Source organism: Pelecanus crispus, chromosome 8 (genome assembly GCF_030463565.1).
Source record: "Pelecanus crispus isolate bPelCri1 chromosome 8, bPelCri1.pri, whole genome shotgun sequence".
Taxonomy (NCBI): Eukaryota; Metazoa; Chordata; class Aves; order Pelecaniformes; family Pelecanidae; genus Pelecanus; species Pelecanus crispus.
The window spans coordinates 5,161,569-5,179,201 of record NC_134650.1 but is presented as its reverse complement, the minus strand read 5'-3'; the positions used below and the strand labels follow the sequence as shown (position 1 = coordinate 5,179,201).

General features: G+C 37.7%; 1 protein-coding gene across 1 annotated transcript in view; it reads right to left on the bottom strand.

Annotated features, from left to right (window-relative positions):
- Window positions 1–17,633, bottom strand: part of SPOCK1 (SPARC (osteonectin), cwcv and kazal like domains proteoglycan 1) — a 329,292-nt gene that overhangs the window by 114,622 nt on the left and 197,037 nt on the right. The window lies entirely within an intron of this gene.

The following is a 17,633-nucleotide window of genomic DNA, read 5'->3' as shown; positions in this document are numbered from 1 at the left end:
GCTGCTAAGTTATGAAACAGGAATCAGTTTAGTGCAGATAAAGTTCTTGGCTGAGTACGTGCCACCTTACTTGCAATCACCCCTTCCCACCTGAATTTCACTTCAGCATACATTGCCCTTTGTTTCTCTTGCTGTGATCAACTACACATCTGCGTCCTCACCACTCTGTTTTGTCATCATTTGTGACTTAGCTTATGAGAGACTAATGGACTGAACAAGGGTCAACATTTCTTCATCTCTATCAACTCATTTGGTCTAATCCTGAATTAACCATCTCGTTCATAAGAAATGGCCACTCTTTTGACCGTGTTTTTCTTGTGTACTGAGCTCTATTCCTGTGAGCACCCAGATGGCTTTCTCAACAGTTTCTCCTTCAATCTCCTTCTCTCCACTGTCCTTCTCCTACTCAGTATTGATTCCTTGTACCCTATTCTCGCTCCTGTTCTTTCTACCGTTTTCTCTGCTACTCTGGTGGAAATCTAGGGACTGCACTCTTCTTTTTTTTTCACTACAAATTCATCCTATTCTTTTTTCCCCAACGTTGTTGCATTTCTTCATAAAACACTTTTTTTCTCTCAAAATCCACTGTCTGTGGTCTACCTTCTGCCTGACTGGCATCTCTGACTCCCCTCCAGCCCTATTTTCTCAAGATCTGTTTGGCTTCTTTAAGGAGGATTTTATAAAATTGAGAAAAAATTGCTGTGCTCTTTTTTACTCACAGTCGTATTTAACCATTTTGATTCCAGTCCTTCAGTCTGACAGCTCTGCTCTGACCTCCTCCTAGCTAATCTCCTTTTCTTCTCACTTTTCCCCTCCTACCTCTGAATCTTTCTTCTGCTTCATTCAACCTCAAAAATGAGGTCCCTTGGAGAAGCAGTTATTTTTTCACCTACTCTTAACTATTCTTTCCATCTCTGCTAGGAAGTATCATATTAAGTATTATATTCTCTCTAGATGGTCTCTCAATGTCATTTTGGTGCTTTACCTGTAATAGTCTAGACTTCTTATCTTTCTGCGCTTGAATCCTTGGAAGTCTGAGAAACTTTATAGGTGTCCTCTCTGGTTTATCCTTCTATCTCTTTGCACTATTACTGTGATTTCTTCTCAGGAACATCTTGTCCACATTAGAAGCTCGCTATGTCAAAACCAAGCATACAGTATTTCTTCTCCCATCAGCTTCTCTATTTTTCAGTCACTGTTTCCCTATCATCACATTTATAATCTTTATACTTTAACTATATCCTTCCTTTCCCAGAGAGCACATTATCTTTCTGCTTTCTGATACGTCCAAGAGGAAAAGATCATTAATTTAGCTGTGTCCTATATCTTCTTCCTAAAATCTTTTCATATCACCTGAACAATCATTCTCACATTTTGCTTGTTTACAATCTATTCCTCTCTTCTTTTCAGTTTGTATACTGTTTAGGATACAAAATGTACTTTTACCTGTAAGAGTTCTGGGTCATTAGTAAATAACACTTTTGGCAAGGAAAGGAGGTATTTGCAAAGGTAAAATACAGAATATGAGTTTGTTTCTTCCCAGAGCTTGAAAATAATTTACATGCTCTGAGATAACTTCTGCATGAGCCCATTTCCTTACACATAAAGGAAGCCAAAGGCTGGTTAAATCTTACTCTGAGGGCTGCAGTATAGCAGCTGTAAGGCTGCTTTATATATCAACAACTATTTTGGATTCATGCTCTAATGATCCTCAGTTCTCTCCTACCTTTTAGAATTTAGCAGAGAGCCCCATAAACAGGTGCACTGGAGCAATCAGAACACTGAGTATCAGGAACATTGAAACTTCAGCTTGTGTTTTCTGACCAGCAGTCTACAGACCATTTATCTCATCTTGATCATGATCCTAAGGTGTCAGTGACGGAGCTCTTTTCTGCTCAGCTGTAAAGAGGGCAGGGTTTACATTGCAGCACTCAACATATTGCTGGTGTGCTGTCAAGGGCTGGGTGAAACTCATTATGAAATGAATAGCTCTCGTGTTTCATCAAAAACTGGAAAATGAGTTTCTGAGAGGACTATGCACTGCAGTTATACAGGCAGCTGGTTCAAAATGAAGCAAAAATTTCTGAACTAACAAAGGAACTAATTAAAAAACCCCTCAGAATTCTGAGCTCTTCCATCGCTAAGCTAAAATATTGTTGCAAATGAAAAATTTATACACAGATAAAACATAGGAGCTCAAGAAATTAACTATGGATGAGGTGCTAAGCAGGAATGACCGCAGTGTAATTCAATTTGGCAGTCTGGGGCTTCAGGTAAACTGGATTAGCTAAGACTAGAAAAATCTGTCACAGGACTTGAAAGAGATTTAAAGCCAGATGAGTGACCAGAATAATGGCACGCAGCATTACAATGTACAGCAATGAAGAATGGATAGATTAATTTATACAACGATGCTACAAAATGTCCTTTCTGTTCAACACGGACCATCAATTTAAATGCCAATAAGGTGCAAAGAAAGAATTTCTAAAGAAGAGAACAGAAAAAGCAGAGGACATGTAAGTTCCCTGTATTTCTATCTGTTGAGTCGTCTCCTGAGCAAGTCAAGAGACTGGATGCTAGATAAGAGGAGCAGGTTTGACTCTTCGTTAGTATTTTCAACTCTTAACCAACCCTATTCTCTTGACTTCTTAACTCATTAAACAAATGAACAAAAAAACCTTACATTATGCTTTACTACTAAGGTTAATTAGTCTTCCACAGTCGGCGATCACTGATTGTAACGACCAACTAATTAGAATGGTTTGTTTTGTTTCATAAAAGAAGATGGGTTGTGTGGTGATCAAAGCTAGAGGCTAGGCAAATCAGCAAAGCAAAATTCCCAACTGTCACTCCCCATACATATTAAATAACATTTCCCTAGATATTATCATAATAAAGCTGTGACAGAGTCGAATAACAAAGCTAGCATAAGCAGACTGTATTGGTTCTTACTAAACTTTATATAGTATGAGTGTGGATGATACAAAGACAATTCTCTTTAGCAACTGCATAAATACAGATAAATACAAGAAATACAGTCATAAGCCATAACAAAGCGCACATTAACAGGATACTGGTGTGGACCAGGCAGTTTGTGAGACACAAGGCATGCAGCCATCCAAGAATCTCAGCAACAGCCTTCTAGCAAAATATGGAAAGCTCGGTATGCTACTTTGAAAGAGCTTTTTCCCCACTTTTTTTAGCAAATTCCATCAAACTTCAGCAATGTTGGTTTTGGAACAGTTAAAAGCTTAAGGTGTTATAAATATGTCTGTCTCAGATATTTTGACCTCATTTTCTAGAATCATCATTTCCAACCTCCTATTTTCTTTCCTGTGTATCAGCATAAGTAGTTGATGCTTCAGTGGCCCTTGTCTTGAAACGGAGAATATGGAAAGTTTAGAAACACACTTAACATTTCTTTCTCAAAGAAGCAAATGCCGACTAGTTGAAACCAAAATCATCCCTGGGAAAATGGATTTCCATATCTGTAAAAATGCTGAAGGAGAAAAGAGCTAATCTTGTCAAAATGCTTTACTTACCCAAATTCAGAGTTATAGGCTAATTTATATTAAAAGCCTTTTTGTGCTACTTACACCAGAAGTTGTTAAAAAAGAAACATCAAAATTGAACTGAAATATTTCAAGATTAGATGAACAAATGCTTGGAGTAATTTGACTGAACCTTATTGTCTACCTGAACATGAATTTTTTAAAGATTTTGGCTTTTTGTTAAGATGGAAAAATGCTAAAAACTCTCAATTTGTGAAGAGACAAGAGAACAGTTTCTCACCAATTCCAACAAAGAATACTAATAAACTGGTTTAATGAGAGTGAACAGATCACATTTATCCTCTGTATTTTATGAAGCCTCTTGCTTTTAATACAGTTGGAAGGCTCAATATTATTGCCAGTGAAAGGAGAAAGAAAAAGGGGAAACAGAAGAAAAATTAACATTGCAACATAATCTGAAGTCTTAAGGCTGCATTCTCCATCAGTGACAGTTCAAATGTTACTTCAGAACAAAACTTCAGTTTTGTATCTTTAAGGTAAATTGTAAACAACATCTTAAATTTGAGTGTGAACAATGTTGTTAATAAAAAGTTTGCAAAGATTTCTTTGCAAAAGTGAAGTAACTTAGATAGTCCAAATATCTTCTCCAAAACTTTTACAGAACTATTCCTTTCTAGTAGAGTGCGCTACGCAAACAATTTACAGATGATTGATTCAGTCTGGGTCAAAACTGGGACTGCAGTAGAAAGCTCCTCTAATCCCAATCATAACTGTCAGGACAGTCCTGTTTCTCCAAAGTACAGTGCTGGAAGAAAGACGAGAAAAATCTAAAGATGAGAATATAGTTTAGGCTGGAGGACAAATAAAAATACATAAAACTAAACAGGAGATAAAATATATCAATGAAAATAATTGGCATTCCAATGAACTGCACAGCATGCTTTAGCCCTCAGGTATATTTTCCCTTTTTTTGAAAAGTAACATAATTTTGAAATTTTACAGGGTTGTAAAATAGCCTCAAGGTACAAAAATTGTTTTTTCTTTTACAACTGTGTTATGTTGTATAAGAGCATGTTTATTCAGATGTGTGAGACAACATAAGCCCTCATTAAGGGACAAAATAATTTATTTTCAAAGTGTAGATCTTCTAGGCAGGAGAAAAGCACAGAGACTGTCAGAGAATATTTATTTCATGACAAGTTTTGCTGCTAGAGTTAAAATGTAATATAAGCAAAATACTGCAGTGGTTAGAGTGATCACATCACTACGCGTTCACAAGATCTGTGAGATTTTTTTTTTCCTGAATCCTGCAGGTCTAGTAGCAACTCCTTTGAACACTCTGAAGCATTTGCTTTTCCTGGAAAAGTATGAAGCGAGATAATGATAGAAATTGCCCATTCTTCAGTATGCAAAGAGAATTCTATGAAAAAAGGCTAGTTGAGGGCTATTGGGAAAGTCTTCTTTGCAATATCCACTTATTAAAGATACTGTCCTAGAAAATGGAAAAGAAAGGAGACTGGGAATTTTTTGTTAATAGTTTGGCATTTGTCAGAAACCAGTGAAGACCCAGGCAAAGGAATTAGTCTTTCAGAAATCATAATCCAGTATGTTTCATCTCTACCACTGTGGAAATAATATATGAAAGCAGTAATGCTAGATCACTTCCAAATAGTGAAAAAAGGAAAGAAAATGTCTCTGGACACTTTTCCAGGAGCAAAGCCGTACTCTTCTCTTGAGATAATAATGAAAGAAAATAATGTCTTATTTTCTCTAGGTACAAATGATAATCGAATACTCAAGTCTTTTGGGGGTAACTATATGCTATAGACTCTCTTCACAACCTTAACATAAAATAAATTTGTCACAGCATCAAGACAAGATCACATCAGTCTGATTTTACTGACTTCTCAAAGGTGCTACACTGGAAAGTCATGGGAGTGGATTTTATCTACCCTTCTGATTTATTGTTCTGTTAACATAACAATAGCAGTACCGTCTCAGTAGAGCTTGAGTCCCAGTTGAATGCCATAACCATCACGCTACTGAGTGAATTTTGCATAATTAATGAAATATTCATTGGGTCAGACATGGATGGATAGCAATTTGACAGCCCAGTGACTAGGGCACTCACCCAGGCTGATGAGACCAAATCCCTTCTCCAATTAACCCTGAGAGAAAGGAATAAAAACTACAGACTTTGAGGGAAAGCCATAATGAAAAGCCAATAACCACTTATCAGAAGATCCAGAAGACTATTGTACTTGAGTCACAAAGCTTGAACCTCTCTTTTTTACGTTCCACATACAAGGTCTCTTCACCAGCCTACTTGCATTTCTGAGGTGAGAGACTTCCTTGTCAAGAACTATTCTTTACATTCCTAGGAAATTTTTTCTTGAATTGACAGGAAAACCATTTTGTCAGAAAACTCCAGAACATGTCTACTCAATACTTAAAGCTGAAAGCTTGTTTTCATTTTAAGCTCATTTCCGCTTCTACTTTCTCAAAATGTGCCAATGTGAAAAAAACCTCAGCAGGGAGCTCAGCTGTGCAAACTGAGACTGCAAAGACTATACAGATAATTCTACGAAGTTAAGAGCTAATCCAAGAACATTTAAAAAACCCACAGTTGTAAATATTGTACCTAATTGAAGCATTTTATTTCATAGAGGTTGCGTTTTTACACTGGCTGCAATACAAGTTTTGGTTTGTTTTAATATACTAATTAGAGTAGGAAGTAACTCTGTGGAAGCTGCTAGAAATTTTGACTTTTTGAATTGCAATCACTGAGCATTCGGTATTTACTTGCAATGAATCTTTTAGGATTTCATTGATAAAGCAGAGAACATAAATACAATAACTGATAGCAAAATGAAGGCTTGGTAATTCTTACTTAACTAATTTGGAAACTTGTTAATCTTCCTGCCCCCAGTATACCACAAAGATTTAATAGCACAGATCTGTAGAAATGTTTGCTGGTAATTACACTTCATTAATGTAACAGAAACTATAATGATATATTTGCTATTTATTTATTTAATAACTGTAGCCAGTTAAGTGGCTTAGAATGAATATACAGTCCTTGATAAAAGACATACCACCGACTTTACAGAAGAGAAAGGTTAATATGGATGCTCCAAACATAGAAAAACCCTGTAGGTTTCCAACTCTACAGGAATGTAAGAATGAGATGGGCTTTAATGAATCAATATCTTCCCGTTGAGGAAAGTGAATGTTGGACTTCAACATCTTCTCCCGGACTGCCAGCTCACAGCCTCCAGACCATCAAATCTACCAGGCCAAATCCCGAGAGCTGTGGAGTTCTGAAATGGTAACTCTTTTCAGTTTTAAGAAGCCATAAAGGGGCTTGGCATGAGATAAAATTTGATCTTTTGACTACTGGCACTGAGAATTTAGCACTGACTTTCACAGCAGATGCAAGGGAGAAAGAACCAAGGGTCTTCCCTTCTCTTCTGCTCAAACCACAGAAGAGAACTTCCTTCTTTTCCATTTTAGCTTTTGAAGTTCAAACATCTGTTCACCTCTTCCAATTAGTAGAGCTCACACAAGAGTTTTGCATTGGTGATATGGACTGTAATTACAGTGTGCATTGGCATGGTGTTTCCCTCCTTGACGCCCTTAAAAAATTGGCTGAACAATAAGAAGTGTAAAGTATTACACAGCAATAACAAGATTTTTTCCTCCCCTTTTTTAAGATACAGAAGATGCTCACAGGAATGAAACTATCATTCATTATAAGACTGGTTTAAATCTAGAGATACAAGCAATATATCTTTCACACGTATGCTGAGCTATTACTCTTTTTGCCTAAATAGTTAATGGCACAGCATTGCCTTTCTATAGTTAATTTGGAAGTGGAACAGTGATACCTGAACAGACATATTTGAAGAAGCAAAATATTTTGGGTTGATTGCTAATCATCATTAGTACTCCCTATGTACAGAGCTTTAAACAGACTGTACTTTGGTGGCTCATGACCATAAATAATGTCATTCGTGGTTCATTGGTTGAATTAATCTGATATAAAATGACTAAATTGAAAATCTGTAGGTTGAGCTCTTGATGAGTTCTGGCAGAGCACTAAGCAGACAATCATAAGCTTATTAATGAAAAGAGAATGATAGAAATTGAAATATTAAAGAAGAGGGAAGTAATAGATTAAAAGTTAATTTTGATAACATAACTTGCACCAAATAAGAAAATGAATTATGCAAGAAGCTCCTTTTTATTGTTTTCATAAGCTATTTCTTTCAAGAGTGCCATTAGATGGAACTGTATGGCTGTGAAAGGGATAGAACACCTCTAAGACTACCTTTTTCAGCTTCTTGTATTAGCTGTTATTCATGCCTTTGTTGCTAATCTAGTTTGGAGCTGGCAAACCTACGTGGAAAAGGTCTTCACAGTATAAGTTTTTTGCAACCTTTAACTCAAAAATGAAAGCCAAGACGCTTGCTGATGCATTCCTCAGGGTGGTCTCGGGTATGGCTTCATCAATTTTCCTAGTGAAGTTTTGTGCCTGAAATGATGAAGGGTGTTGAACAAGACAGGAAATTCAGCGGAACTCTGCAGAAAACCACTTCCACCTTTAGAGGAGCCAAAGTTTCCCACCCAACAGAGTCATACACACAGGGTAGAAAGCTGTGAACTATGCAAGGCAAGAGGTGTAAAAGAGTCTGGCCCAATTCATTAGAATTTTAGCCTATTGCTATCAGTGACTTTCACTGCTATTGAAAGGCTTTAGAAGCAATAACTGGAAAATCTCTGAAGTAAAATGGTAAAATACAGAACTGTTTTATGAACAATAAAGATCAGTCTTTGGTAGGTTTAAAAGTTATATACGTTGAGTCTGCTTCATATTGAAGACACATGATTGTAAAAAGGAGCAAACTGACCAACATCAAATGCAATGCAATATTTTTTCAGGCCTAATTTGCAAATTTTATTCAAAATATATTGCTTGTAATATTCACTGCAATTGGAATATATAATGCCATTTATCAAAAGGCAGATTTTAAAATGCTGCACATTTGATACTTTTTCGAATATAATGGGATGTTGGAAATTGAAGAAAAGCTTTAATAAAATTCCTTCGCTGTAAATATCAGTCCCAATCTTATAAAAACATGCCTTTTATTAGCACTAAAAAGACTTTTCCACTGAACACGTTCATGTCCTGGGGCTTCTACAGCAAAAACCAGCAATAAATTTAGAATCTTCAGTAAACAGATTATTGTATAAACACAGAATAATTTTCAGAGCATTGGAGGTCATTTGTAAACATTAAATAATAATTTCTGACTGACTGGATTACTCAATAGATTTATAGATAAGGATAGACAGCAAAAATACAGACATGTATTAAATATTATTACAAATTTGTTTCCAGCAATTCTGTGGTTAAGATTTTTAGCATATACAAAATACAAAGAGCGTGAATCGTAAAATAGATCTTTAATCTACTGGGCTGTGGTATACCCAGAAAGACTGCAGATTCCAGGTCCTGCGAGGATTAATGTAGTCATAGAAGAAGTCAGCCAACAGCTCAAGGCAGTAACACATGCCTACGAACTACAAGGTCAACGGTCAAATGTGGTACTACTGACAGGTATCGGGAGAGCCCGTAGAACTGTCCTCTTGGGTCCCACATCTTACTATACCTACCTGTTTGCATTTCAGTAATAGTGATAATGATGACATGTTAAGCTGGTTTGAAAAAGCATTAAAAATCCAAGAATTACCAAGCTACTCCAGATGCAAAGCCTAATGTCTTCTTACAGTACAAGGACGCAGGCAGTGAGTCCCATCAAACTTTATTCATTTGTTCATTATTCATCCGTTGGCAAATCTCTTGACAGTTGCCAAGCAGATGACATTTATACCAATTACTGTTTTCATTTCTCACTCACTTTAGAGTGAGCAAGAGGAGCTTTCCAAACAACAAAAAAGCCAACATCCCCATCCCTTATGCTGTAAACAGCTCACAGTCCAAGTCAGGAATAGACAAATGCCATGGAGAAAGTGATTGAACTTTTAACTCGGCCTTCTTCCAGGTATCTCAAGGGAAACAGGAGCTTTTGGATGCTAACTTAGCTTTGAATGCTAGCTCTTGACAAGTTAATAAGAGCTATGTCAAGAGGTTTATATATGACCAGTTCTGCAGTCAACAAAAGAACCCACTGAGATAGTAAAAGTGCTGAAGAACAAACATTGGGTTGCCCTTATTTTGTCTTTCATATGTTTAAGTTTTCCTGATGGCTTGTGTTCCCTAAGAATCTGCTGCACAAACCTGTATTCACACCGTAACTTTCAGATATGCATTTTTCACCATTATACATTTATGTTTCATATTAGTCAGATCTCAGAGCTCTAAACACTGAATTTTATATATAGTTTATATGTAATGCTCAGCTAGTTATGGCTTGTATTTATTTCAAACTCCCTCCTCCCCCTCCTTTAGTTATCATGTTAATAAAAACTGTTTTCTTCAGAGAAAAGCAATTTTGGCTATTGTATGTTTCTAGTGAGGATGAAACAAATGTAGAATGATAGGTACCAATCCTTGAGATAGCGAATTGCACAGATATCCACCCAATTCTGGACTGTATATCAATCCAGAGATACACAGAACGTTAAAGCCAGAACTGTTCTCCAGAAAGCTCAGTTGAAAGCCCACCTGGAATACGGACGTCCGAATTGCAGATATTCTACTGGGGCTCAAGGAAGGACAACCACAGGTTTAAAGCAGGCATGGATAAAACAGGAACTTAAAAGAGGGGATTAATTTAAGAAATAAAGATTAAAATCTTAATAAGCAGTGACTCAGAGGGAATATAATACCTAAAGATGTGTGAAGAGTTTAAATAGCAAGTAGACAAAGTGATAATTTGGGGTTTAATTTCTTGACTGCTCTCAGCATTCAAGCCCAATAAGCTCTGCTACATAGGAAAACTGAGACAGTCAAGAGGAATGTCTTTTTAAGAGAGCTATAAGAAAAGAGTAAGAGCATTTGCTAAGTCTAGCGAAACCACAGAAGGTCATTATTTTCAAATAAATACTGAGGAACTGTTCAGGCAAACTCCAGAATTTTTAGCTGGATTTGAATAAATTTAGGCTAGATATTAGCAGGTTTCTAACCAGAAGGGTTGAGATGCTAAGGATTCTTCCAAACTGACTAAACCTTATTATCTTTAAGACAGAACTTGGTAGGCTAATGAAAAAGTTTATATGATACTGTTGCAGAGGTTTTGGGCTTAATGATCCAAGAAGTCACTTCTGGTCCATTTTAATATACAGCTAAACGCGTACAACTAGAAATATTAAGAGGAGGAATATTACAAAGCAGTATTCAACCCATGCAATAATATTGCCTTTAAATGCACAAACTAAACTATTTATAAATGTTAATTAAAGTACAGAAGATAATAGGTTATTCTCTTATTCTATTCAATATAATAACCTGCTGATGATAGCAAAGGCTGCCAGAGGTATTGAGGTGGTTTTCAGTGAGTGCTCTGATACTTGTCTAAAAGGAGTTCTGCAGCCGGAGAATGTCTCAATAACCATTGTGCTTCCTTTTGTACTTGTAGCATCCTCACAGTAAAGTAGAGCACAGTGAGATAGGAGCTGCGGAGTAAAAGACAATGACCTTAGCAGTAAGATGTTCACCCCAGCAGCCAGGTGCTTGGTGACTGTGAATAAAATACAGTAAATCCCCTGGTGATAGCAAGAACAAGTTCATCTATTGCTATGCCAAAGCAGACAGAGATGAGAACTATACACTCTAAAATCCATTATAAAAGGGCTGTGCACTATCATATATTTCAAAAATTACTCATGTCCAATAGGAGACAGTCACCTTGCACTACTCTAATGAGCTCTAAAGCTGATGAAGCATGACTAGCAATGAGTTACCAGTTCTGGGGAGAGAAGTGCGGAGTGGCTAATTGGCCTCAGGATACAGAAAGTTTCACATCTAGGTTATTGGTGACAATTCCCTTGTCAGCTGTTGCGCAATTTCCATGGGAGATATCTGTGCTATGCCTGACCATACTTTAGCATGTCTGCATTTTTCTGTGAAAGTTTGAAAATGCATGGAAATGACAAAATGCATGGTGCAAAACACGGGCACTTTTTGCTTTAAGTCAGGAACCATATTTGAATTCAGCTGTGGACCTTTCCTTCTACACATTGGCTAAGGTTCGGGGGTCTTTTACCTCTGAGTTTTGATATAAACCAAAGTCAACAGAGTATCCAGAGCTCGGGAAAGTCAGAAAACAGCCTAAAAGGTACACAAAGTCTTGTCTATTGAGGGGAGATATAGCCAGCTTCCTCCAGAAAATAATAAACTGGAGGACTTTTGTGCAGAAATTCCTGGCAGCAAGTAGGTTACTCTCACGATTCGGAGCAGAACTAGCTCATATCATCTTGACTGATGGAAGCTAGTCCCTCCACAGACTCTCCCTACGGTGTCTTTAATTAAAAGCAATTTACCTTAGGCAGAGCTGAAACTGAGAAATGGACCACTTGGAGAATGAGACCTACAGTTTACGGATTATCCTGTTCAGTAGAGTAATATCTGCTTTTAAACCCAGTGAGTGCTGTTCCAATATTTAAGCATCCTTGGACTGAATGCCAGGCTGTTAAAGATGGAGACTGTCTTGGAGGATAAGCTATTGACCGTTGGGAGTTCATGCTTAGATCATAATTTTCGTAATCAAAATTTTAAAAATAACTGTAATTGGGAATAAGGATAGTGCCAGACTTATGCTGTTCTCTCTTAATATTCAGTGGTCCCCTTGAGCACTTGCAGATTGATGGCACATCATACCATGTGCTTTCCGTCTTATTAAAAAGCAACTTAACCCCCCTAAGAAAAACAAACATGCTTGATTTCCACGTGTCTATTACTTGTCTGCTGCAAAATCCAAAGCTTTCGCACTATAGCAGAGGCATGCCTTTGTTGTCAGGCAGTCCACAGATAAAATAACTTTTAAAATTTAAAAAGCTTTCAAGTTTTCCCTAAGGACTTGCACACATCACTTGCACACCACTTGGACATCACATTATGTGATGTACTTGGCTGTGACCTCAAAGGCCCCTCTCTCTTTGATTTTCCTGGATTCTCATTTATGTTTCTGGACAAACAGCATGAGCTACAGTTAAATTGTGCAATGTACCATGAGTGATTAGATATTAGAAAGGATAATAGTCTTTACAGAGTAATGCACTATATTTTACAAATGACCAGAAAAATGCTATTTACTCCATCCTGTTCGTGTCTAGAACTTTCATTCATAGAGGATTAAAATAATTCTCCAAGATTCTGTCAGAGGTACCCTTGGGAATAATAAGCCTAAATTTTGGCAATTTCCCCAGTACAATATATTTGTTTGGAAAAAACCTAATGCAATCTGTTGGGTTCTGTGAGTGTGTGTTTAATCAAATATTTCAACACTTTTTCTTCTGAAGCAAAAATCTATGCCAGTAGATTAGAGAAATCAATGCTCAGCATTAGAGGTTGATAAAATATTTTGCATGAAAACATTCTTTTTTTTAGGGAAAATCAGATTTAGTGACTCCAAAACAGTTTGCAGAGAGATGTAAATGTTGTATTGTTACTTGGAAAAAAAAAATCAAAAAAATTTGAAATAGCTTTATTTTTTTTTAAAACAATGGTCAAAAGATTTTATTTTTGCTCTGAACTGGGCAGTTTTCCTCCCTTAATTCTGAGGGTGTTAATCAACAAAAGAATTCATTTGGTGCCCATAAGCAACTCTGCAGTAAAAATTAATTCATAACTGTGAATTCATCCCAGAATTTCAAAAAAACTTTGGGGATGTGAAAAATAATTTTGATATTTATGTTTTCCATATGCAGTGCACGTTAGCAATTTAATCTTAATGATTTTATAATAGAGCTGTATTATCCTAAATTATTGAGTGGAGTCCCACATCTCACCATTAAAGGTATGGAGCGCTGCTACTCTAGGAAGGCCTCAGTGTCCAGAACCCCTTTTTTCGGCATGCTGCCTACCCGAGGTGGATGAACAAACTGTGCTCTACTGCAGCACCATTGAAAATAACTGCATTTTTACTCACCTAAGATTAAACAATAATTGAAAGAGCAGTATTTTTACAGCAGGTTTTCCAAATTTTCTGCATACTTTTGCCTGTCTTGCATCTGCCAGCTTACAAAACAGCATCAAGACTTTAATGAAATGGGGGAGAATTCACCCTGTTAGGGAGTCACATCCCTTCCATTTTTAGCACAAACTAAAAGAAAAGTAGGGATTTGCAGAGAAGTTAGAAATAGCGACACTTTGCTTTGGAAACGTTCAGAAGTAATAAAAGCTTACTAGAAAAACTTGTTGGATAGCCTCGATGGAGCAAGACAAAAAAATGAATAAACTACAGCATGGTCTTGCCCTATTATTGTCTGGGTTCTTCCATCGTGCTGCATGTGGTGGCCCATTCAAGAAAATACATACAAGTAAAACATACAATTAACACTGATAGATACACCAAGAGGAAGCCGAACAACGTTATTTTGTAAAGTTCCCTTTAGGATATGCTTTTTTTCCTGACTTGTACTTAATACAGAAATGAACAACAATTATTTCCTGAATCAGCAGGAAAATGAACAAGAGAATAGAAGAAAGCTATGAACACCGCAAGACTAATTGGGGAACAAGCTGATGTTACCAGTAGATCCAAAGGTAATTAATCATCTCCCAGGTCTGGTTCTGTTACACCACCTCATACAGATTGCTCACGTATTCAGGCTTTGACAAACATTACCACATAAATCACGCAGAATTAAACATCACGAGCTTAGGAACAAGCCCTCCCTCACATCGGTCAGGCCACTGAAAATGTGGGAGTCAGGTTTTCAGCATGGGAAGATATGACACCCAAAGGAGCCCTTGGTGTCGTGCCAACCCTCATTAGCATTTAGCACCAAAGCAAGCAAGAGAAAACACAGACCTGCACGAGCCAGAGAGGAGAGCAAACCAACAGGGTCAGGGTTTTTAGGCCCTATATTTAGTGCATTTTAAAAGGTAACTGTTGATCTAATACATAGACATTGAGGAATAGCGCTGTTTAAAATCTTTGCTTACGTGCATAACTTTCTAGTACATCCCTAAAAGTGCATTTGCTGTGGTCAAAGATTTTTCCGTAATGCTCCCAAGCAGTTCTTGAAAGCAGGTGGGTCACTGACATTCTTGCAACTTTAATTTCCTTCATTCGTGAATTCCCTTTTGGATACAATCTGAAGCACATGAATAGCACATTGATAGCAGTGGTATGAAAATGCTCAGTTTCACATATGGGGATATTTTACTGGACTTACTTTCAACAGGGTCCTTCCTAACCAGAAATGTTGTATCAAACGCAGGATTTGTAAAGAAAGAGAGGGAGATTTGTCTGCTCATTGTGGCTAAGTGTAGTTGCCAACATTGCCACGTTGGTCAGCCCAAGCTTTTGATGCATAATTTAGAAGAACAGATGTTTTATCTGGGAACTGGTCCAGATCTTAAAAAAACATTTGTGAGGAACTCAGTAGTGGCCTCTTTTGTCAGCAGCAGTAGCCTCAAAAGCACTGAAGAAATACTGAGTGAATAGCTGGATTTCTGAGTCACAGCAGAGAAGCAGAGACATTGCTTGATTACCTTTGTGAGTGGCACACACTGCAGTGATGAACTAATTGCTGATCACCAGTTAAATGGACTGAACAAAGCTGTAAACTCAGGACATGTTAATATGGCCATTATTTTTTCATCAGTCTTCTTTTCTCATTCTGTTCTTTAAAAAAAAAAAAGCCCAAGAGTGACATCTTTCCTTCCCATCAGCTGCACTAACACCAGCAGAGACAAATGGCACAAAGTTTTACAGGAATGCAAATGTATGAGAAATCTTTGAGATACATTAGCTACTGAATTTCATGTAAAACTGAACTAATAAAGACTCTTCCTCATAGATCATATCCAAATTGAAAGGGGTTTTAATCCACACAAAAGATTTCATAAGGCTCCATCATTAGTCCAAGGACTATTAAGCATATAAGAAGGTACCTTCAAATTTATCTTTTACACACACTTCGATCACTGCTCGGTCTTGCCTTTTCTCTTAATGCCCTGTCCAATTTGTACTGTAAACGCCTTAGAGGATGGGCTGACAAAACGCTATTATCTTTCTGAAATACCTCTCAGACATCTTCTCCCTTATCTTCAAGACCCAGCTCACCAGGTGACTGTGGAGGGGAGGAGGAAGAGGGAGGGAGGAGGCTGCACGGCAGAGGCCAGGCTGCCCCTGGGGCATGGGACTCCTAGCAGGTTCCTTTGGCACCCTGGGGTAACCCACAACCAAACCTACCGTGTTGCCAGATGTGAGAGGCTTGCTCTGCCTGAAAGCCTTACAGAATGAGTTAGCCATCACGGAGCCAGGGTCTGAGTAAATGCAAAACAACAAGTTTCCATTTAACTCAACTTTATACATTGCTATTGTATTCCTGCAGTGGTTTAAAAAGTGTGCATTCCAGCACAAAGGAAATGAAACAGCAATGGCATTGCGTTGTCACTGGTGATTTCAAAGTTAGCTACGCTACGCCTGGAAAAATACAGTTTCCTTGCTGCAACTCTTCAGCAGGCCAGTTAATCAGGTGATGCAAATCGGCGTAGCTCTGTCTGAAAGCCTGAGCAATAACGCAGGATGTTGCTCTCCTGATTACTTTTTGCTGAGCCTACATGCTTTGTAAAGCCACTACAGCAAGTTGATAATGATGCATGAAATGGAAAATCCTTCTGAGCACACCCAAAAGCACTGTGGATGTGTAAAGCAATTGCAATGGTGCTGTGTTATTTGATGGTTCTTACTACACGTGCACCCACACTCATGTATTCGGGCTTTCACTGGTTTTAAATAGGTGCAACTCCACCTCTTGTAATGCATTTACTCTTGATGAACACAGCCTTAAATATGACTGGAGTCAGACGTACAGAAGTATTCAGGTCAGGCACAGAAAAAAGAGCAGAATGTTGTGGGACTAAAGATGAAAATCTTTAGTGGTGTCACTCCACTGATTCAAATCAGCAGAGAATTTGGCCTAGTTATTTTCCTCATTGATGTGTCTACCCTCTGAGGCAAGGGTAGCCAGATATTTTGAGAATAAAAACACTTTGGGGACATGTGTGCCACTATCACACATCAGCAGTAGTTCTTTCAGCATTACAAAACTTGCTGGAAATTGTTTGGAGAATTTTCAAAGTAAGTTTTCAATACTTTTCTATTCATCTCCATAGTCAGAGTGCTACTCAAAGGTTAGCTGAAATAGCTGCAGGCAGTGGAGGAATCATAGAGAGATCACATGAAACACAGCCTGATGTCGGGAAAAAAGGGATATTCAGCTCCTCCTCCATACCATTACTCTGTATCATTTTGACCACTTTTGGGACATTAAATACTGGAAATAGCTCAGAAAGCATTAGGCTCAACATCCATGTCTATATATCATAAGGACTACAATATAATGCAAGCGCTTTAGATCCATCCTAACTAGAAAATGTAAGCTACATAATGCCAAAAATGTCATTAGAACGTAAGCACTGCACATGGCCATATTCCTAACATCCTTCCAGGGTGCATTCCATATTGAAAACCAAAGATTAAACATACTGCCTCACACACATTGCACCATTAACTTTGTATTATAAATCAAAGGCTTTTTTTTTTTTTTTTTTTACTGGATTAGCTTCCTCAGCCAGGTAGCAGTGAGAGAAGATGAGCTGCAGTACTGGTACATGGGAATCAGATCATCCTGAATTTGGTTTGGCTTAAAGAGTTGTGGAACTAAAATCTCAGCTGACAATGACATTTACGGACCTGAGTTGTTACAGGCAAATTTTTGCTTCCCTACTAAATAGGGAAAGAAACTGGAGACCAGCCCCCAGATTTATCACTCAAATGTAATGGAAGCAACACACCACACTTTTCCTAAAGTCCAGGCCAACCATTCAGAGTTGCCCCTTACAGCAGTACAGGTTTTATTCGACAGCTGCTGGCAAGTGGAGGGGCTTATTTCTTCAGTTTTAATCTGGGTCTTGACTCA